This window comes from Sapajus apella, unplaced genomic scaffold, assembly GCF_009761245.1.
Source record: "Sapajus apella isolate SASKATOON/1434 unplaced genomic scaffold, GSC_monkey_1.0 scaffold115, whole genome shotgun sequence".
NCBI classification, from domain to species: Eukaryota; Metazoa; Chordata; class Mammalia; order Primates; family Cebidae; genus Sapajus; species Sapajus apella.
Genome location: NW_022437055.1, coordinates 2,314,620 through 2,330,331, shown reverse-complemented (window position 1 = coordinate 2,330,331; position 15,712 = coordinate 2,314,620). Strand labels below are relative to the sequence as shown.

The following is a 15,712-nucleotide window of genomic DNA, read 5'->3' as shown; positions in this document are numbered from 1 at the left end:
TCTATGGGTGGCGTTTTTTCAGACAGAAAGGGCGGGAGAAGAGGGCACCAAGCCAGGGCTAATTGGCATCTCTGGAGCAGTACTGCCATCGGGTGGATGTCATTTAATGAATCCCTATGCCATTACAGAGTTCTTCCCTTTTCTACCTGTTGGGGAAGGTCTGGTATGTGGAGACGTGGAAGAGGCTTGGGCTCCATGCTGGGAGTCCTTGCTTTCTCCTCGAAGGACTTAAAAGAGACCTGGACATTGGCGGTATCTTGATATAGAACCTGGAGAGTGAAGGTTCTGAAAGCAAATCCTGTAAACTTCCCATGGAATAACCCTGTTCCGTGTACGCATTACCAACGCTACCAGAGACCCAAAGACCCATATCAAGATGCCAGCACGTGAGAGCCTGCTGACTTTTGCTCCAAGAGGCAGGTAACAGAGACAGATGCCCACAATGGCCTCCATGTGTGTTTCAGTGGGTTCCTGCAGTCCTGCCCACACCAGGAGGAACCGAGGCCTCGCCCCACGACTTCCTGTGCCAGGATCGCCTGGCAGCTGCCGGTTCACTCCAAGCCCATCACACTCTAGGTTCTACATCAAGATAGTACCAATGTCCAGGTCTCTCTTCTGGTCTTACAGGAGAAGACAAGAAGACCTAGCCTGGAGCCCAAGCTTCTTCCACCTCCGCACAGATCAGACCTTCCCCTACAGCAAGGCTTTCTGGGAAGGAGGCTGTAATGGCGTAGCTTGTCTTTAAACGAATTCCGCATAGTGGCAGTAGTGCTCCATATTTTCAAGGATGCCCTGTGTTGGATCCCTTTATCCCACCCTTCCTGTCTGAAAAAAATGTCGCACAGAGACAAAGGTGCTACCCAACATGGCTGCCTGGACAGTTGTCCAGTTTGGTGCAACCTGATCTTACTGTTGAATTTCTGCCTCTGTTTTTCCATCTGAAAACAAAATGAGGCCTAAACCACCTTTGCTCATCAAGAATCTTGTTCTGTCAGAAATTAAATATACTACTCACTGAGAGTATATGGGTATGATTTATTTCACACAGTCACAGGTCCAGCAAGTTCCATATTTCTGTTTCAATATTAAATGACTAAACCATGAGACAAAATCATGTGATCCATCTGATTAGGATATGTATTCATTCCTTTACTAGTGTCCATTCAAATAGGACTCTGTGTGTCTTGTCAGGCTTGAGAGCTATCCGGACCCTTATGTTAGAGCCCCACTAAATAGTGGCCTCTCCCTCAACATATAAGGCCTAATAACTAGGTTAGAATATGGAGTAAAACTCCCAGGAAACCTGGGAAGGGAGTCAGGACAAGAACCACGTGGCCTGGTGCCTAGATCTGCTCTTCTTCAAGACCTTAGGAGTAAACTTTTTTTCCTTCTCTCCTTAGGCATGAATCCCTAAGGTCTGGCTGGAATACTACAAGACTGCTTGATGTCATAATAAAACACGATATATATGATGCTGATAAGAGTAGAAATGGGAAGACTTGGTTGTGCAGAAACCAAGGCGGAGTTGCTTGATGAGGGTGAGTGGATCACATCTCAGTTTAATATCCTATGAAAACTAAAAGCAAATGGGTAAGAGTAGAGTATGTTTACACAAATTCAGCAAAATGTTGGGTAGCCATCATTTCTGGTGTCTTTCTCTCTTCATGGACTTTTTTTTTTTTTTAACGTGTAGTGATGTATCTGTAAAAATTACACAGAAAGCTGATAGTGTCTATTTTACTAAAGTAATATTCCTGAGGCCCTATGTTAAGATTTACCTTCATTTATATTGAAGGTATGAAATGTTGACATATAAGGCTTAAAACTGGTGGCATTCAAATAAAATCACGCTCCTCAAAGGCTTGTTAAAATACACACTTGGTGTGATCCAAACCACAGTGTACACAGTAATCCACTTTTAATACAGAACAAGATTCCTGATGAGGGTGGGTGGTTTAGGCTTTGATTTAAACTGGAAAACAAAAAGAAAAAGCACAGCAGTAAGACCAGCTGGCTGCAAACTGGGCAAAATATAAGGCACCCATTTGGTGGGGCGTTTGTCTATGGGTGGCGTTTTTTCAGACACGAAGGGCGGGAGAAGAGGGCGCCAAGACAGGGCTTCTTGGCATATCTGGAGCACTACTGCCATCACGCGGATATAGTTTAACAAATCCCTACACCATTACAGCGTTTTCTTCCTGAGGACTATGAGCTAGGGAAGGTCTGGTCTGTGGGAAGGTCGAAGAGGCTTGGGCTCCAGGCTGGGAATTGTTGCCTTCTCTTCGAAGGCCTTAAAGGACACTGAGACTTTGGCGGTGTGTTGGTATAGAACCTGGAGAGTGAAGGTTCTAATGGTAAATCTTGTAAACTTCCCTTGGAATAGCCTTGTTGATTTTGCACGGTGCTGATGCTACCAGAGACCGAAAGACCCGTTGCAGGATGCCAGCACGAGAAAGCCTGCTGACTCTTGCTCCAAGGGGCAATTACATGAGACAGATGCCCCCAAGAGCTTGCATGTGTGTTTGAGTGGGTTCCTGCAGTCCTGCCCACCCTAGGAATCGAGGCCCCACCCCCTGATTTCCTGTGACAGGACTGCCTGGCAGATGCTGGTTCTCTCCAAGCCCCTCACTTTCCAGGTTCTACACCAAGATATCCTCAATATCCAGGCCTCTCTTCATGCCCTGGAGGAGAAGGCAAGAAGACCTAACCTGGAGCCCAAGCCTTTTCCACCTCCACGCAGATCACACCTTCCCCCACAGCGAGGCCTCCGGGAAAGAAGATACAATGGTGTATTCTGTATTTAAATGACATCCTCATGGTGACACTAGTACTCCATACTTTCAAGGAAGCCCTGTCTTGGAGCCCTTTTCTCCCGCCCTTCTTGTCTGAAAAAATGCCACCCGGAGACAGAGGCACCAGCAAACATGACTGCCTGGAGGTTTGTCCAGCTTGGTGCAACCTAGTCTTACTGTTGAATTTTTGCTTTTTTGTTCATTGTGAAAACAAAATGAGGCCTAAACCACCCATGTTTATCAGGAATCTTGTTCTCTCAGTAGTTAAACACACTCCTCACTGAGACTATATGGGTATGATTTACTTCACACAGTTACAGATCCAGCACGTTCCATGGCATCAAATTGTCTCCTTCAGGCAATAAACTGTGTGGATGCAGTTACAACAACAAAGATAGATATCAAAGAGATAGATAACAAATGCATGAAATTTGAAACACGCTAAGTGAAATAAGGAAGACTAAACAGGCCACTTATTGAGATGATCAGTAGTGAGGGATAGCAGATGAGTGTTTGACAGGCACTGAGCAGAGGCCGATGGAGAATGACTAGTTAATGGGTCCAGGGTTTTCTTTTGTGGTAATGAAAATGACTTGCCACTAGATAGTGGTAATGTCTACACGGCATCTTGAATGTACTAAATGCCACTGAGTTTCACACAATTCAATGGTTAATTTCATGTTAATTGCATTGTCTAACTACATTGCCAGGGCTGGTCTTGAACTCCTGGGCTCAAGCTGTCTACCGGCCTCGGCCACCCAAAGTGCTGCACTTACACTTGTGAGCCACCGTGCCCAGCCAATCCTATAAATTTTTAATCATGGTAGATGTTATACTGAGTATATGTTTGAAGATGGCATTTTTGGCAAACAAATTCACATTTTTAATTCATCATTTTATAAACAGAGACACTAATGAAGCATTCTAGCTGCACGTGAGTTGTGTGAATGCATCCATCTTACACTTTTGTTAGGTTACACATCTAGGTGACTGAATGTGAGAGATGCCTATTTCAACTATCATTTATTGAATTTTGTTATCCTTCTTTTGAGATTTTAGAGATAAAATTTTAAGGTAAGAATAACATTTGGAGAAGAATTAAAAATTCTTATTTTCATATGTATAAGTACGTAAAATACATATGTTTATATCATATATAAATATTTACATATTCATGTATGTATAAATATATAATATATATTTTAGATTTAAAAGTGCAAGTTGAGAATTTATGTTTGGATGAATAGTCCAATCAGGAAGTTCTTTGCAAATATTGTAAAAAATTCAGATATTGCAAATTTTTTTTTTTTTTTGAGTCGGAGTTTTGCTCTTGTTACCCAGGCTGGAGTGCAATGGCGCGATCTCGGCTCACCGCAACCTCCGCCTCCTGGGTTCAGGCAATTCTCCTGCCTCAGCCTCCTAAGTAGCTGGGATTACAGGCACGCGCCACCAGACCCAGCTGATTTTTTGTATTTTTAGTAGAGACGGGGTTTCACCATGTTGACCAGGATGGTCTCGATCTCTTGACTTCATGATCCACCCGCCTCGGCCTCCCAAAGTGCTGGGATTACAGGCGTGAGCCACCGCGCCCGGCCGAGATATTGCAAATTTTTATGGCAATATCAAGAACTCAGGAATCAGATGTGAAAATTTTAATCTTCACCATTATGTATAGCTAAATTCAAGTAAAAATGTAAATTTATTGTGGCATTTGACTGTATACATAGAACTTTTTAGCGTGTATTGAAAAATGGGAGTAAGTATGGAAACGGTTATCAGTTTTATGACGTCGCATTTCTCTTCATCATGAGTTGGTTACTTTTTACTTTGCAAATTCCATGTCGTCATTACTAATGAGAAAATATAGGACTGATTCCTGACTGAAAAGCTGTAAGACACATATACAACAAAGTCATAGGCCACAATCCTAAGTCATAGCCTTTTAATGACACTGGAAAATATTTCTGTTCCAATGTTAAATGATGAAACCATGAGACAGAACCATGCGATCCATCTGATTAGGATTTATAGTCATTCCTGTATTTTTGTCCATTCAAGTAGGGTTGTCTGTGTCTTGTCAGACTTGAGAGCTGTCTGGACCTTTCTGTTAGAGCCCCACTAAATAGCGGCCTCTCCCTCAACATATAAGGCCTAAGGACTAGGTCAGAATATGGAGTAAAACTCCCAGGCAACCTGGGTAGGCAGTCAGGATAAGAACCACGTGGCCTGGTGCCTAGATGTGCTCTTCTCCAAGACCGTAGGGGTAAACTTTTTTTTTTTTTTTTTGACGGAGTTTCGCTCTTGTTACCCAGGCTGGAGTGCAATGGCGCTATCTCGGCTCACTGCAACCTCCGCCTCCCGGGTTCAGGCAATTCTCCTGCCTCAGCCTCCTGAGTCGCTGGGATTACAGGCACGCACCACCATGCCCAGCTGATTTTTTGTATTTTTAGTAGAGACGGGGTTTCACCATGTTGACCAGGATGGTCTCGATCTCTTGACCTCGTGATCCACCCGCCTCGGCCTCCCAAAGTGCTGGGATTACAGGCTTGAGCCACCGCGCCCGGCGGGGTAAACTTTTTTTTTCTCTCCTTAGCCATGGATCCCTAAGTTGTGGCCAGAATACTGCAAGACTACTTGATATCATAATAAAACACTCTATATATGATGCTGGGTGAGCAAGCGTAGAAATAGGAAGACTTGGTTGTGTAGAAACTGAGTTCTTAAAAGGAGGATATGCTTGATGAGGGTCAGTGGATTACATCTCAGTTATATCCAATGGAAACTAAAAGCAAATGGCTAAGAGTGGTGTATGTTTACACAAATTCAGTAAAATGTTGGGTAGCCATAGTTTCTGATGTCTTTGTCTCTTCATGGCCTTTTTTTTTCTTGAAACATGTAGTGATGTATTTGTAAAAATTACATAAAAAGCTGGTAGTGTCTATTTTACTAAAGTAATATTCCTGAGGCCCTATGTTAAGATTTACCTTCATTTATATTGAAGGTATGAAATGCTGACATATAAGGCTTAAAACTGGTGACATTCAAATAAAATCACGCTCCTCAAAGGTTTGTTAAAATACACACTTGGTGTGATCCAAACCACAGTGTACACAGTAATCCACTTTTAATACAAAACAAGATTCCTGATAGGGCAGGTGGTTTAGGCTTTGGTTTGATTTCAGTTGGAAAACAAAAAGAAAAAGCAAAGCAGTAAGAACAGCTGGCTGCAAACTAGGTAAAATATAAAGCACCCATTTGGTGGGGCCTTTGTCTGTGCGTGACTTTTTTTCAGACAGGAAGGGCGGGGTAAGAGGGCGCCAAGACAGGACTTCTTGGCATATCTGGAGCACTACTGCCATCGCGAGGATACTGTTTAACAAATCCCTATGCCATTACAGCGTTCTGGAGAGGACTACCCGCTAGGGAAGGTCTTGTCTGTAAGGAGGTGGAATAGGCTCGGGCTCCATGCTGGGAGTCCTTGTCTTCTCGTCTAAGTACTTAAAGGACACCAGGTCTTTGGCGGTGTCTTGGTGTAGAACCTAGAAAGTGAAGGTTCTAATAGCAAATCCTGTAAACTTCCCGTGGAATAACCTTGTTAATTTTTCATGGTACTGATGCTACCAGAGACCCAAAGACCCATAGCAGAATGCCAGCATGTGAAAGCCTGCTGACTCTTGCTCCGATGGACAGGAAGAAGACACAGATGCCCAGAGGAACCTCCATGTGTGTTTGAGTGGGTTCTTGGAGTCCTGCGGCACCAGGCGGAACCGAGGCCCCGCCCCACGACTTCCTGTGCTGGGACGGCCTGGCAGCTGCTGCTTCACTCCAAGCCCATCACAATCCAGGTTCTACACCAAGATGCCGCCAGTGTTAAGGCCTCTCTTCAGGCCTTGGAGGAGAAGGCAAGAAGACCTAGCCTGGAGCCCAGGCGTCTGCCACTTCCCCACAGTTCAGACTTTCCCCTACAGCGAGTCTTCCCAGTAAGGACACTGTAATGGCGGATTCTGTCTTTAAACGACTTCCTCACGGTGGCAGTACTGCTTCACATTTTCACGGAATTCCTATCTTGGAGCCCTTTTCTCCCGCCCTTCCTGTCTGAAAAAACGTCAGCCCGAGACAAAGGTGCCACTCAACATGGCTGCCAGGAGATTTGTCCAGTTTGGTGCAACTTGGTCTTACTGTTGAATTTTTGCTTTTTTTTTTTCTTCTGTGTGAAAACAAAATGAGGCCTAAACCGTCCATGCTCATCAGGAATCATCTTCTTTCAGAAATTAAATACACTCCTCACTGAGTCTATATGGGTATGATTTACTTCACAGTTATAGGTCCAGCAAGTTCCATGGCATCAAATTTTCTCCTTCAGGTGATAAATTGAGTGGATGAAGGTCCAACAACAAAGACAGATATCCAAGAGATAGTTATCAAGGAGATAAATAACCAATTCAAAAAATTTGAAACGCTAAGTGAAAAAAGCAAGAGGAACAAGGCCACTTATTGTGGTGATGAGTAGTGAGGAAAAGCAGATGAGTTTTTGCCAGGGGCTAGGCGAAGAGTGGAATGGGAAATTACTACTTAATGGGTCCAAGCTTCCTTCCTTCCTCCCTCCCTCCCTTCCTTCCTTCTCTCTCTTCTTTTCTCTTTCTTTTCTTTTCTTTTCCTTTCTTTCTTTTCTCAGAGTTTCACTCTTATTGCCCAGGCTGGAGTGCAATGGCACTATCTCGGCTCACTGCAACCTCCACCTCTCAGCTTCAAGCGATTCTCCTGCCTCAGCCTCCCGAGTAGCTGGGATTACAGGCATGCGCCACCACATCCGGCTAATATTTTTAGTATTTGTATTAGAAACGGGGTTTCTCCATGTTGGTCAGGCTGGTTTCGAGCCCCAGACCTCAGGGGAACCACCCACCTTGGTCTCCCAAAGTGCTGGGATTACAGGTGTGACCCAACACACCTGGTGCGGGTCCAAGGTTTTTTTTTGTGGTAATGAAAGTGATTTGCCAATACACAGTGGTAATGCTTGCATTGCATTGTGAATGTCCTAAGTGCCATTGAATTTAACACATTTTAATGGTTAATTTTATGTTATATGAAGTTTACAAACTCAGTTTTACAAAGTGCTAATACTTTTAAACCTATCATTATTTCCAGGAATAATTAATTATAATTGAAAAGTACTCCAGTTATAGGTGAAGAAGTTTGTTTTAACATTTATACTGCAAGGTGGCCAGGCAGGGTGCCTCATGCCTGTAATCCTAGCCCTTTGGGAGGCCGAAATGGGAGGATTGCTTGAGGCAGGGAGTTCGAGAGCAGCCTGGTCAACAGATTGAAACTCCATGTTTAAAATTAAAAAAAAAAAAAAAAAAAAAAAGAAAAACAACAACAACAGGTTATACTACAGGGGTATCTGAACATTGGTTTGTATAAGTCCATATACTATATGCATAGGGAACAGATCATAGTATCTAGCACAGACATTTTAAAAGTGATTATTTCTTCTGACTGTGTTTGACTTACCATAAATTTTCTACTTTATAGTTTCTTAAAGTTATTCTAGAGTAAAATATAAAAAAATTTCAAGCACTCAAAAGTTATATCAATGTACATATGTTCAAAGAGTATAAAGTGATACTGAAGATTTTGTACAAATTTTCAAAGAGTATGCATCCAATTATGTTTAAACTGTGTGGAATGTGTATATTCATATCTGTCTATAAGTATGTTACAAAATTTTAAACACTATATATATATATATGTGTATATATATATATATATATATATATATATATATATATTTTAGACAGCTTCTAACTCTGTTGCCCAGCCTGGAGTGCAGTGGCATGAGCAATGGTTCACTGCAGCATCAACCTCCCTGGGCTCAGGTGATCCTCCCACCTCCGCCTTTTATGTAGCGGGGGCTTCCGTTGCAGGTCACCATGCCAGGCTATTTTTGGTATTTTTTGCAGAGAAGTGGTCTCTCTACACTGTTAGGGCTCGACTTGAACTCCTAGGCTCAAGCTATCCATCTGCCCGAGCCTCTCAAAGTGCTGGAATTACAGTTGTGAGCCACTGTGCCTGGCCAATGCTATATATTTTTAATCCTGGTAGGTGTTACAGTGAGTATATGTTTGAAGATAGTATTTTTGGTCAGTAAATTCATATTTTTAATTCATCATTATATAAACAGAGACACTAATGAAGCATTCTAGCTGCATGTGAGTTGTGTGAATGCATCCATCTTACAATTCTCTTACGTGATACATTTAGGTGACTGAATGTGAGAGATGTCTATTTCAAATACCATTTACTGAATTTTGTTATCTTTCTTCTGAAAAGATAATATTTATGGTAAGAATTAGGGATAAAATTCAAGAAGTATTAAAAATCCTAAATTTAGAAGTATTTTTATGTATAATCCGTATGTTTATACTGTATATAAATATGTATTTATATGCTTGTGTATGTATAAATACATATATTTTAGATTTAAAAGTGTAAATTAAGATCTTATGTTTTGATGAATAGGCCAATCACAAGTTCCCTGCAAGTATTTTATTGCCTAAAATTCAGATATTGCAAATTTTTTATGAGAATATCAAAAGCTCCTCAGGAATCAGAGGTGAGACTTTTAGTTCTTTAATCTTATGTATAGCTAAATTGAAGTAAAATGTAAATTTTTTTGTGGTGTTTGACTGCATATATAGAACGTTTTATCTGTGTATCAAAAAATTGGAGTAAATATGGAAACGGTTAATATTGTTTAGTATACAGTTTTATGACATTGCTTTTCTCTGGATCAGCACATGGTTATTTTTCACTTCATTGCAAATTCCATGTCTTCATTACTAATGAGAAAGTATAGGACTGATTCCTAAATGAAAAACAGTAAGATACATACACAACAAAGTCATAAGAGGCAGTCCTAAGTCACAGCCTTTTTTGGTTTTTGTTTGTTTTTCTGAGACAGACAGAGTCTCACTCTTTTGCCCAGGCTGGAGTGCAGTGGCATGAGCTTGGCTCACTGCAACCTCCACCTTGGGTTCAAGCAATTCCCCTGCCTCAGCCTCCTGAGTAGCTGGGATTACAAGCATGCACCATTATACCTGGCTAATTTTGTTGTATTTTATTAGAGATGGGGTTTCACCATGTTGGCTGGGCTGGTCTCGAACTCCTGACCTCAAGTGATCCACCCACCTCAGCCTCCCAAAGTGCTAGGATTGCAGGTGTGAGACACCATACCCAGCCAGTCATAGCCTTTTAATGACACTGGAAAATATTTCTGTTCCAATGTTAAATAATGAAACCATGAGACAAAATCCTGTAATTTATCCGATTAGAATTTATAGTCATTCCTGTATTTGTGTCCATTCACATAGGGCTATGCATGTTTGTCAGGCTTGAGAGCTACATGGATGCTTATGTTAGCATCCCACTAAATAGCGGCTTCCCCCTCAACGTATAAGGCCTACTGACTAAGTCAGAATGTGGGGTAAAACTCCCAGGGAACCTGGGGAGGGAGTCAGGACAATAACCACGTGGCCTCGTGCCTAGATTTGCTCTTCTCCAAGACCTTAGGGCTAAGCTTTATTTTTTTCTTCTCTCCTTAGGCATGGATCCCAAAGGTCTGTTCCCAATACTACAAGACTATTTAGTATCATAATAAAGCACTGCAGATAGGATGCTGAAAGAAGAAGAGTAGAAATGGGTAGACTTCATTGTGCAGAAACTGAGTTCTTAAACAGAGAAGATGCTTGATGAGGGTGAGTGGATCACATCTCAGTTCAATATCCAAAGGAATCCAAAAGCAAATGTTTAAGAGCGGAAATTGTTTGCACATATTGAGCAAAATATTACGTAGCTGTAGTTTCTGATGTCTTTGTCTCTTCACAGCCTTTTGTTTTGAAACATATGGTAACGTATCGGTAAAAATTCAAACAAAAAGTTGATAGTGCTACTTTTCTAAAGTAATATTCCTGAGGCCCTGTTTTAAGATTTACCTTTATTCATACTGAAGGATGAAATGTTGACATATAAGACTTAGTACTGGTAACATTCAAATGAATTCGCGCTCCTCAAAGGTTTATTAAAATGCACACTTGATCTGATCCAAACCACAGTGTACACAGTAATCCACTTTTAATACAGATTTATTTTTTCATAAAATTAACGATGTATATACATATCTAAAGAGATTCCTTGAAATAATCCAAAAATTCATGAGCTTCCTTGACTAGTTGTATGATAGCAGTTTTCTTTGTTATTAATACGTGGACTAATCTTAATATTTGTCAAGCATTATTATTTAATTTACAAGTTAATCCTTATACCTAAAAGACAAATTGTAAAACTCTGAGACACACAAACACAAACACACACAGCCCATAAATTCTCAGGTAATTCTTGAAGAATATGTAATGACCTGGGAACATGCTGTGTTTTAATGTTGAATGTTGAGACCATGAGACGAAACTCTGAGTCACCTTGACAGGAATTGAACTGTGAATATCATGCCATGTGGAGTATGTATGACACGCAGTAATGAGCATCACCTGGTTTCTCCTCTAATGGCTCATGCCAAATTGTTGCCTACAATTCTCCACAGAAGACTCTTAGAATGTGGAGAACTCCCTGGATGTCCAACCAGGGGAGCCAGGGCAAAGACCTCTGGGATTTTTAAATTGTTGCTGGAGAAGATCTTTTACAAGCTTTCAGCCCTTTTCTCCTTTTTATGTGAATTCATCCACTCAATTTATCCCTTGAAGAAGACAGTTTGATGGCACGGAATTTACTGGACCTGTAACTCTAAAGTAAATGAAACCCACACAGACTAGGTCAGGAGAATAATTTCTGAAAGAACAAGATTGCTGATGAGGGCGGGTGGTTTAGGCATTGGTTTCATTTCAAGTGGAAAACAAAAAGAAAAAGCACAGCAGTAAGACCAGCTGGCTCCAAACTGGGCAAAATATAAGGCATCTACATTTAGTGGCGCTTTGTCTATGTGTGGCGTTTTTCCAGACAGGAAGGGCGGGAGAAGTGAGTGCCGAGGCGGGCTATTTGGCATATATGGAGCACTACTGCCATCGCGAGGAAGTCGTTTAAGGAATCTCTACGCCATTACAGAGTTCTTGTGAGGACGACCTGCTGGGGCAGATGTGGTCTTATAAGAAGTGAAAGGCTTAGCCTCCATGCTGGGAGTCCTTGCCTACTTGTCTAAGGCCTTAAAAGAGACCTGGACATTGGCGGTATCTTGGTATAGAGCCTTGAGAGTGAAGGTTCTAATGGCAAATCCTGTAAACGTCTCTTGGAATAACCCTGTTGATTGTGAGCAGTACTGATTTTACCACAAATCCAAAGATCCATAGCAAGATGTCAGCATGAGAAAGCTTGCTGACTCTTACTCCAAGGGTCAGGAGGAAGAGCCAGATGCCCACAAGAGCCTCCATGTGTGTTTCAGTGGGTTCCTGCAGTCCCGCCCACACCAGGAGGAACCGAGGCTCCACTCCACGACTTCCTGTACCAGGACCGCCTGGCAGCTGCTGCTTCACTCCAAGACCCTCACCCTCCAGGTTCTACACTAAGGTACTGCCAATGCCCAGGCCTCTCTTCAGGCCTTAAAGGAGAGGGCAAGAAGACCTAGCCTGGTGCCCAAGCCACTTTCACCTTCCCAGAAATCAGAATTTCCCCCACAGCAAGGTTTCCTGGGAAGGATGGTGAAATGGCATATTCCACCGTTAAACGATTTCCTCGCGGTGGCAGTAGTGCGCCATATTTTCAAAGAAACCCTATGTTGGCGCCCTTTTCTCCCGCCCTTCTTGTTGGAAAAAACGCCACCCAGAGACAAAGGCGCCACTAATCTTTATGGCCTGGAGATTTGTCAAGTTTGGTGCAACCTGATCTTACTGTTGACATTTTCTTTATTTTTTTTTTCATCTGAAATCAAAATGAGGCCTAAACTACCCATGCTTATCAGGAATCTTGTTCTTTCAGAAATTAAGTATATTCTGGCAAGGCTCAGTGGCTCTGTAATCCCACCACTTTGGGAGGCCCAGGCAGATGGATCACTTAAGGTCAGGAGTTCAAAACCAGGCCTGCCAACATGTTGAAACTCTGTCTTTACCCAAAATATAAAAAAATAGGGAGGTGTGGTGGCGCCCGCCTGTAATTCTAGCTACTAGGGAGGCTGAGGCGGAGGTTGCAGTGAGCAGAGATCCTGCCACTGCACTCTAGCCTGGGAGACAGAGCCAGACTCCATCTCAAGAAGAGAAGAGAAGAGAAGAGGAGAGGACAGGGGAAGGGAGGGAAGGGGAGGAGAGGGGAGGGGAGAGGAGGAGGGGAGGGAAGGGGGAAGGGGGAGGAGGGGGGAGGGGGGAGGGGAGGAGAGGGGAGGGGGGAGGGGAGGAGAGGGGAGGGGAGGGGAAGAAAGAAGAAAGAAAGAGAAAGAAAGAAAGGGAAAGAGAAAGAAAGAAAGGAAAAGAAAGAAAAAGAAAAAAGAAAGAAAGAAAAAGAAAAAAAGAAAGAAAGAAGAAAGAAAGAAAGAAATTAAATATACTCCTCACTGAGAGTATATGGGTATGATTTACTTAACACGGTTACAAGTCCAGTAAGTTTCATGGCCTCGAATTGTCTACTTCAGGTGATTAATTGGGTGGATGAAGGTACAACAACAGAGATCCATATCGAAGAGATAGTTATCAAAGAGATAGATAACCAATATATGAAATTTGAAACCTGCTAAGTGAAAGAAGCAAGACGAACAAGGCCACTTATTGTGATGATTAGTAGCGAGGGAAAGTGATGAGATTTTGCCAGGGACTGGGAAGAGAGTGGAATGAGGAATGACTGCTTAATCAGTCCAGGACTTTCTTTTGTGGTAATGAAAACAAGTTGCCACTAGACAGTGGTAATGCTTGCACTGCATGGTGAATGGTTAGTTTTATGTTATATGGATTTTGCAAACTCAGTTTAAAAAGTGCGAATACTTTTAAGCCTATCATTATTTCCATGAATAATTAATTATATTTGAAAAGTACTCAAGTTATTAGTGAAGAAAACTTGTTTTATCAGTTATACTACAAATTGATCGGACAGGGTGCCTCATGCCTGTAATCCTAACACTTTGGGAGGCCCAGAAGGGAGGATTGCTTGAGGCCAGGAGTTCAAGATCTGCCTGATGAACATAGTAAAACCCCATATCTGAAATGATATATGTATCTATACATAAAGTTATAGTGCAGGGGAATTTGAGCATTAGTTTATAAAAGTCTATATTATATATGCATAAGAAACAGATGATAATACCTATCCCATTTTATTTATTTATTTTTTTGAGACGGAGTTTTGCTCTTATTGCTCAGGCTGAAGTGCAGAGGCACAGTCTCAGCTCACTGCAACCAGCACCTCCCAGGTTCAAGCAATTATCTTGTCTCAGCCTCCTGAGTAGCTGGGACTACAGGCACGCTCCACCAAGCCTGACTAATTTTGTATTTTTAGTAGAGCCACCGTGCCTGGCCAATGTTATATGCTTTTAATCATGGTTGGTGTTATAATGGGTATATGTTTGAAGATGGTATCTTTGGCCAACAAATTCATGTCTTTAATTCATTGTTATAAACAGAGACACTAATGAAGCACTCTACCTGCATGTGAGTTGTGCGAATGCATCTATCTTACAGAATTTTTTTTTTTTTTATATAAGGAGTTTCACTCTTGTTGCCCAGACTAGAGTGCAATGGCATGATTTTGACCCACTGCAACCTCTGCCTCTGGGGTTCAAGCGATTCTCCTGCCTCAACATCCCAAGTAGCTGGGATTACAGGCATGTACCATCACACACGGCTAATTTTGTATTTTTAGTAGAGATGGGGTTTCTCCATGTTGGTCAGGCTGGTGTTGAACTTCCGACCTCAGGTGATCTGCCTACCTTTGCCTCCCAAAGTGCTAGGATTACAGGCGTGAACCACCACGTCCAGCATACAGTTTTCTTAGGTTACACATCTAGGTAACTGAATGTTAGAGATGCCTATTTCAACTATCATTTCTTGAATTTTGTTATCTTTCTTTTGAAATTTTAAAGATAAAATTTTAAGGTTAGAATTAAGAGTAAACATTCGAGAGAAATTAAAAATCCTAATTTTCAGAGGTATAAGCATGTAAAATACATGTTTATATTGCATATAAACATGTATTTATGTATTTATTTATGTATGTATATTATTCTGCACATGTTGGCTCACACCTGTAATCCCAAGACTTTGCGAGTGAGAAACGGTTGTCTCACTTGAGGTTAGGAGTTCGAGACCAGCCTGGCCAACATGGTGAAGCCTCATCTCTGCAAAAAACACAAAAATTAGCTGGATGCAGTGGCACATGCCTGTAATCACAGCTACTCGAGAGGCTGAGGTAGGAGAATTGCTTGAACCCAAGAGGCAGAGGTTGCAGTGAGCCAAGATTGCACCATTGCACTTCAGCTTGGGCAAAAGAGTGAGAATCAGTCTCAAATAATAATAATAATAATAATAATAATATATCTGTATGTTTATATATAGATATTTTAGATTTAAAAGTGCAAATTGTGAACTTAGGGTTTCAGGAATAGTCCAATCAAGAAATTCCTTGCAAATATGTTATTGTCTAAAATTCAGATACTGCCATTTCTTTATGAGAATACCAAAAACTCCTCCGGAATCAGATATGAAACTTTTAATTCTTCAACCTTACGCATACAGATAAATTTAACAAAAACATAAATTTATTGTGGTGTTTGACTGTATAAATATAACTTTTTATCTGTGTATTGAAAAAATTGGAGTAAATATGGAAATGGTTATCGGTGTTTAATACACAGTTTTATGACATTGTTTTTCTCTTGATCAGCACATCGTTGCTTTTTTTTTTTTTTTTTTTTTTTTTTTTTTTTTTTTTTTTTT

The 15,712-nt window shown here is 41.4% G+C and overlaps 1 long non-coding RNA gene across 1 annotated transcript in view; it reads left to right on the top strand.

Moving 5' to 3' along the window:
* Nucleotides 1-15,712, top strand: part of LOC116537974 — a 47,962-nt gene that overhangs the window by 26,185 nt on the left and 6,065 nt on the right. Inside the window, exons 4-7 of the long non-coding RNA XR_004263444.1 lie at nucleotides 1,401-1,538; nucleotides 5,386-5,463; nucleotides 9,312-9,405; nucleotides 10,394-10,546. This is a non-coding gene — a long non-coding RNA (uncharacterized LOC116537974). The remainder of the gene's footprint in view (nucleotides 1-1,400; nucleotides 1,539-5,385; nucleotides 5,464-9,311; nucleotides 9,406-10,393; nucleotides 10,547-15,712) is intronic.